General features: G+C 52.1%; 1 protein-coding gene across 1 annotated transcript in view; it reads left to right on the top strand.

The window, feature by feature from the left end:
- The window catches only part of LOC143691900 (uncharacterized), a 149,481-nt gene that overhangs the window by 53,858 nt on the left and 87,810 nt on the right, over nt 1-7,813 (top strand). The window lies entirely within an intron of this gene.

Below are 7,813 nucleotides of genomic sequence, written 5' to 3'. Positions count from 1 at the left end.
TCGGCTGCACCCGGCTCTTGGCTACAAACTGTGTGTGCTGGAAAATGCCACCGGCTCTGCAGGAGGGCAGAAGGGGCCCGGGGAAGGCCCAGGTGCTCCATGCAAGGGAAAAACCTGCCCTGGGTTTGTTATAAATAACTAGGTAGTGCTGGCTTTTGCTATTATGTATTGACTTCTGCAAAATATTCTTAATCACAATGAGCTTGATATAGTACAGTTTGTAATCACTTTTCACTGCTTTTGCTATAGTACAATTTGTCAGCTCTTTGTGGCCAATGCCTGGCCCGTGTGTAGCTCATATCCTCAGAACATCATTTATGGATGATATTTTAGTTAGTGGACAGTGTGAAAAACATACATTATAGTTTTGGCTTTTGCAAAATATTGAAGTGCATGCCAGATGTTGTGCATTATAATGTTAACTTTTGCAGAAGTAGCCATAATTGTGAAATAAGAACTGATGCTTTTTTTTTGTTACTAACTGACAATACTGAGAATGACTCAGAGATATTTGTGAAATAGCTAATGTTCATTTAAAGTACTTGTGGAAATAGCTAAAAGCATCTGCATGGTCAGATAACATCTAAGGAAGGGATGTGATGAGGCCCCTGCCACTGACCCTTCCACTGTCAATAACTGTCACCTGCTGAAACCACAGAACAGGGGCCCTTGTGAGGCAGTGACACACAACCCTCAAAACAGCAATCCACGATTCCTGCACGTGCTCTAAAAAGGCGAGTTGGGGGTCAAACCAACCTAAAGAATTCCTGGAACATGTAAATGTGTTCAAAGAAATGTTTGAATATGTATAATCATTATGAATATGTATTTGAACAATACAATGGAAAAACTAGACAAGAAGAGTTGCTGTGGTTAACCGGTGTGCCTCTGGCCATTGCCAACACCCAGCGCTGTTACTGATTTGTCCCTTATTATTCCTTATTAAACTTTTAAAAATTCTAAAGAGTGAGGTTCCTTTATCACAAAACCCAAGGTGCTCACCCCTTGTTGCTCTCCTAAGCCAGATTTGTCAATCCTAAATTTTGTCTGGGTGGCGGAGGAGGAGGCTGCAAGGAAAAGAAAGATGTACTGGTGTGGAGGCCGAGGACTCTACCATCAGAGTCTCAATTCCACAGCTATGGAGGACTGGTCCCCAATAAGAAGAATAGATTTCAAGGTTATGGTGAGAAGCTTGCTTCTCTCACAGATCTTGCTGTCACATGCTGATTTATGGAAAGTTATGTTACCCCATTGGCCTGTTGGCCTAATTACCCTAGTTCACCCCTATTACCCATCTCTGGTTAGTCCCTAGAATGTTCTCCCTCTCTGTCCCTCCATTGGCCCCAGTTTACTGCATTCCTCTGCCCCTGTTTCCCTATTAGCTGTCCCGACCCTTAACCCCTCCTTTGCACATTTTCCCCCATATCCATTGGACCCTGACCCTCAGCTCCACCCTCACTACCCCATATAAAAACCCCCTGTGCCCTCAGCTTGCACCCTGTCTTTGTGCCTGGACCCTGTTCAGCTCTGTCCCCTGTTCCTGTACCAATAAACCCAGTTTGCTGAGATCATACCCAGACCCATCCTGCCGACTTTGTCAGCTTTATAAAGCAGCCGTGAGCTCCGGGCTCCTGAGTGCCGGACGCTCCAAGGGCCTCGGCAGCGCCAGGACGCTCCAGACTGGGACAGCCAGGCAGGGCAGGAGGAATCACTGCCCCTTTCCCCTCCCTGCTGCTCCATCTCCCAGCCCAGCATCGCTGCAGGACAGCCTCACTGCCAACGCCATCCTGCCAGGGATGGACTGGGGGGATCTCCTTCCCCTTCCCTCTGGCATGGAGGCAAATCCCATCTTCTCCTTCTCTGCCCTCCTTCCTCTCCTCATTCTGTCCTTTATCCATCCACGTTCCTTTTCCATCTCCTTCCTCCCTTGTTCCTTCTTCCTTCCTCTCCTCCTGCCTTTTCCCTTCTCCCTGTCTCTTCCTCTCCTTGTCTTCCTCCCCCAGGCACTGAGCTGTGGACAGAGACCAGGGAGAACAAATCCCTGCCACAGAACCTCGTGGAAGAGGCCATTTGGAACTGCTCCACAGGGCAGGAATCCAACGGGGGGGAAAAGCCCCAGAGACCCCACACGAGGAGGGGCTGCAAACCCAGCCTGGGGAGCTGTGAGGAGGTAAAAGCCTCCCTGTGCCGGGAAGGGTGTGGGGAATGTGAGAAGAGCTTCAGGCAGAGCTCAGCCTATTCCTGGTGCCTCCAAAGACGGTGGTGCCCCATGCAGAGATCCATGGGGATGCAGAGATCCCCCTGCAGATCCATGGGGATGCAGAGGTCCCCCTGCAGATCCATGGGGATGCAGAGATCCCCCTGCAGGTCCCGGAGCAGCCACGCTGGAGCACGGGGATGCCTGAGAGGAGGCTGTGCCCCCGTGGCCAGAGGGGCCCCGCTGGAGCAGCCTGTCCTGGCAGGACTGACCCCGGGGCACAGTGACCCACGCTGCAGCACTTGGAGGGGGGCTGTGCCCCGTGGGATGGACTCAGCTTGGAGAAGTTCCTGGAGAAGTCTCCGGTGGGAGAGAGCCCAGGGCGCAGCAGGGGAACGACTCCTGTCCCTGAGCAGAGGGAGAAGCCCCGGGGCATGAAGTGAGCACGGCCCCATTCCCTGTCTCCGGCACTGCCGGGGTAGGAGGTGCAGCTGGAAGGAGGGAGGCGTGGGGGAAGGCTGGATTTAAGGCTCTTCACTTACTCTTCATTATCCTGCTCTCAATTTTTGGAGTTCTCTGTCAGAAATCTCTCCCCTCCCCCACTCATCCACAGGGGTTTGGGGCAGTTTTCCCTATTTGAGGGAAATCAAAGCGATGCACTGATGCTCCTAATCAGGGGTATGAGAAGTGAGGCTCCTGGCTTCCCGCTGAGCCGGAGCCACCGGAGCCGCAGTGCCGGGAAAGCCGTGGCGGGAGGCGCGGAGAAGTTTGTTTGTGTTTTCAGCTCAATCCCCCTCGGGCCCGGGCCCGTTCCAGGGCTGTTCCTCATCTCCGGCTCTGCCCTCACGCAGCCCGGGGGTCCCTGAGAGCGCAGGGCGAGGCTGTGCCGCGCGCAGAGCCCGCCCCCGGCTGCGATTGGGCGACGGTGCCGTCAGTCGTGGTTCTGGCGCGCTGATTGGTGGGATCGGGGCGGGGACCGGTGGGACCGCCCCGGTGGCGGCCTGAGAGCGGCCGTGGCTCGGCAGCGTCGCCATTGGCGGAGCGTCTGTGCGGGCCCGGGAGCGGCGGCAGCGGCCGGAGCGCGGTGAGGCGGCGGCGGCGGAGCTGGGAGGCGGCCGCAGCGGAGGTGGGAGGCGCGCTGGGTTGTGCGGGGGCTCGGGGCTCGCTGCGGGCCTCGGGGGCGGCAGGGGGCTCAGGCGGGTTCGTTGTGCCGTGTCCGGCGCGTGTTGCCGCTGGCGTGAGGGCGCTGCGGGAGCGGCTGCCCGCGGTCTCCTTGCGGCCGCTGCCTCGGCAGGAGCCGCTGCCGGAGCAGCGCTGGCTCGGCCCGGTTCCTGTGGCTGGGACAGAGGCGGCTGCCCCGTGCCCGGGGCTGTGCGGGGAAATTGACGTGGCCGGAGGTTTCTGTGCCCCGAGGAGACAGAGGAGTCCTGTACAAGTGACTTTATTGCTGAGCAGAGGGAGAGGCCGTGGGGCATTTGCCGTGCGCTCTCTGCCATTGTAGTTCGCAGCCTCCTTTTTATCTTCATTTTCCTGGCCCATTCTCTCTCTCCCTTTGCCCACTGGCTGAGGTATTTGGACGGTTCAGACCTCCCGATCCGCCAACTGCATGTCCTTGTTAATGTGCACCCCCACTTTTGTAGAACAGCCGATATTCCTGGCTCTCTTAAGTCTTTGTTCTTTTTCTCAAAGTTCATGAATTTAGAGGAATTTTGAGCAGCAGTCCGTGTCAGTTTGTTCTATTTTCTGAAACTGATGGTTTTTCCCGTTACTTCCTTCTCTACAAGTCCCTGGCCCTATCTCCAAGCAGATTGACTCATTGACTCTGTTTTTTTTCTTACTGAGTCTTCTTTGGTTTTGGAATTATTCTGAGTGCCCTCATTCCCTGTCCTTCTCTAGGCAATCCTGGATCAGGAGGCCTGGCTGCCCCCTGCATCCCCTCGCTCACCTGCTGAATGAGCTGCATCCACAACACTCTCCATTTGCTGTTTCCTTTTGCAGCTGTACCAATTTCTGTTGCAGAGTCAGATATCCTCACCATGGGCTCTGCCTTTAGCTGTGCAAATTCCATCAGTGCAAGCAGGCAGAGGGAATCAGCCCAATTCCTGCCCCGGGTAGGAAGACCCAGGTACATTGTCCAGGCTTTGCCCCAGCAGTGTTAATTTGCATTTCTAAAGCTCCTCTCCGGGCTACCTGGAATGAAGCTTCTCTTCCGGAGCAGCCATGCAGCCCACCCCACCCCCCCCAGAATCTGCTTTTTAGTTGTTGTTGTTTTTGGTGGGTTTTGTTTGTTTTTTATTTATTTGGTTGGTTGTTTTTTTGTTTTGTTATGGTTTTAGGTGGGGGGAGGGTTTTTTGTTTGTTTTTTAAACAATATTTAAACAAACTATTAACTGTTTCTGAGTTAAATGGTCACCTTTAAAGCAGTTCTAGGTGAACGTTGAAAAACCCATAGCAAAACTTGATTCTCACACTTCTGTCCCAAACCTACCTAACCATATAAAGTAGGATTATTTTGAAAAACGATTCTCATGTTGTATTCTTGTCACTGAAACTGCGGGGAAAACAAAAACCCTCCAACAATATCTTTAGTGTTAGAGAGTCAAGGCATTACTTGGTTTTGGCAAAGATATGCAGCACACATCATTCCATCCACACATAGCCCGAGTGTGCGGAGAAGATCATTCCATGACACGTGAGATTTATTAGTTTTTTCCTAAACTTTCTACAGTCTGAACCAATCTAAATCCACTGGTTTAATGTTCATTGCTTCCAAGTGGTGTAGTTTTTAGTATTTGGTTTCCTGTTAGATCCGGATTCCTTCCCCTCTGGAGTTAATTAGCTCCACACTCCTGGATTTCCTGCTCAGCCTTTTCCAGACCAGGTGTCTCCAGCTGTGCCGGGGGCAGTGTCTGGGGTAGCTGTTGGTTGCTGTTTGCTGCTGGGCGTTGATGTTTTGTTGCTGGTCGTTATCTCTGTGGGTGTCTTTTGGGCTATTCCCAGTCTGTGGAGATGTTGAACTCATCTCTGTTGAGTGGTGTAACATCCTTTAAATAAAACCTTTAAAATTCCTTTCCCCAAGGCAAAGACAAACGAGCCTGAGAGAAAGAAGATTTAAAAGAACCAAAATGGGTACATTTTGCAGCAATGCAGTCGCAGTCAGCCCAGAGTGTGGGTGTGAGTGAGCCCCAGAGTGGAATTGTGCCGTGGTGCTCCCCAGCAGCTGTGGCAGTGCAGGCCCAGCCAGCGCTGAAGCTGCAGCAGTGGCAGCAAGGCTTGGCCGCAGTGGCTGGAGGTGCCAGAGGAGGGTGGCCAGGATTTCCGAGGGTTTGAGCAGAGGATCTGTGGGCAGGCCCAGGGGCTTGGCCCGCTGTGGAGCCCTGGCTGCTGCTGCGTTGCCTTCAGGGCAGGCTCAGGGGCGGCTGCCATGGTCCTGCTGCAGGCGGGAAGTGCAAATCTCCGGGGCTTCAGAGCCCCTGAGGCCAGGCTGAGGGGTCCCCCCGTGTTCAGCTGTGCTGGTGGCTGTTTCTGGCCTCAGGGACACTTGGCATGGGCCCCTTGGCCACCAGTGGTGCTGCTTTGCACTCCTTAGGCAGGAGCCGATGTCCTGGCTGGGTGTTGGCAACAGCAAAGTGCCAGGGCAGGCTCTGTGCCAGCCCAGCTTCCTGGGGGAGAGATTTCACAAGAGACAGGATTCTGGCCACAGACTGCTTGAAACATACATCCCTTATCTCCACCCTGCACAAGGTGGAGAATTTCAAGGGTAAGGAATTCCAGACATCAATTCCAAGGGAGATAATTGAATATCTGCCCTGGGTTTGGTTCTTCTTCTTGCCATAGCCAATGGCAAAAGCTGTACCCACGGCATCTTGGTTTTTATCACCAGCTTCCAAAAGTGTTTTTTTATTTCTCCTGACCTGAGCTCTGGGGGTGCCAGGGGTTATGGAGGTCCCATTGTATTCCTAAAGCTGCCATAACCCCCTGAAGGATCTTTCGACTAAAATGAGTTCTTCTTTCTGAGTCTATTGCTTCCACAGTCCCTTCTCTATGAATTAATTATTTCAGAAATACCCTAATAAGTGATGCAGTGATTGCATCAGTCAGATTGAAGCAGTCAGAATTGCTTTTGCCCCCTGTTAGGTGCCATGGTGTCAGCAGAAGATATTGAAGCCTTCCTGCTCAGGGCATTTCAGTGTCAGGCTCTTACAAGCACCCACAGCTCCTTGGGTTGAGCTGAGCATGGGGCGGTGACCTGCGCTTTGTCTGATTCCCCTTCCTTAATAACAGCCTGTCTTGTAGCTCTTTTCCCTTCTGCTGCCCTTGCAGAGCCATCCACAAACACATTTTGTCCCTCAGGCCAGGGAATGTCCCATCAATCTCTCCCAGCCTGGGTCTGGAGCTCTGTCCCTTGAGTGCAGTCCTGGGTTTCTTGCCAGCCCCTCTCCAGGCTGTTCAAACAGGAGGCTGGGTTAAACCCTTGCCCTGTCCTCAGTTCTGAATCCTCCTGTGCCACTGAACAAGTTTCATACTGTAATAACCGAGCCCTGCTCATTCATTTAGAGGCTCTTTTGGTTGTCAGAGCTTTAACTTGCTGCCAGACTTGAACTCTAGGAGATCCTCCTGTTGTCATCAGTTTTCAGGCCTCAGTTCCCATGTGAGTTGTGTCTGCACAATTCTGCAGACAGATTGAGGCCACTCTGGCCACTGGGTTAAACATTTTAACACAAGAATTCTTCGGCATGGCCCTGTTTAACATCCACCTATAATTCAAATTCTTTCTCCCTGTCTAGGAGGGCCAGGGCAGGAGCCTCAGTTAATCTGCTTTTTAACACTTGAAAATTCTGTGATTCCTCCTTGTGTCCATCCATCCAGTTTCTTGACTGGAGTGTTGTAGGGAGAGATCCCTGGCTCCAAAACCCTGCCTTTAAGAGAGAGTCAGTAATAAGCTGTAAGCCCTTCCTTCCCTCTCTTGGAATAGGGTATTGATTTTAAATCAATACAAGCAACCTCTTGTCCTTGTTGCTTCAAAGTAATTTGGTGAGGCTCCATATCTAATTTTCCCTCTTTCCCTGGACTGTCCACATTTGTGGGTTCACTTCAGCATAGGCCTTGCCAGACATTTGACACATAAGTACAACATCATAAGCCTCTGTATCACCTTTTACAATATAAAAATCCAGCCACCAAATTCCTTCCCAGTAAATTGCAATCACAGTAGGAAGAAAAAGAAATTAATGTATTTCAAGCGTATCCCCTACATCTCCTAGTAGTGGTTGATGAAATCATACCTGCTCATCTTTCCCACTTATTCCCTTAATAATTAAACCATGCCTTTCCTATTTTGCCCATTAGGTCTAAGATTCAGAGTGGATTGAGAGGCCCCTGTGTCCATCAGGAGAGGCCTCCTCTCAATGCAGACCCACCTGAATGTTCTCAAGGGCTCCAGTGTGGAGGGTCCCTGGTGTGATGGGAGCTGTGACAGCCCTGCCAATCCATGTCCATCACGGGGTGGACTTGCTGGTCCTGAGGGTGCTGCTGTCTGTGCTTGCAGTGTCCTTGTGCCCTGCAGTTGGAGCCCTGATTCCTTGCCAGGGGCTGTTTGGGTGGGCTGTCCCCTGC

The sequence above is a fragment of the Agelaius phoeniceus genome, chromosome 27 (genome assembly GCF_051311805.1).
Source record: "Agelaius phoeniceus isolate bAgePho1 chromosome 27, bAgePho1.hap1, whole genome shotgun sequence".
NCBI lineage: Eukaryota > Metazoa > Chordata > Aves > Passeriformes > Icteridae > Agelaius > Agelaius phoeniceus.
This window is presented reverse-complemented; position numbering and strand designations above follow the sequence as displayed.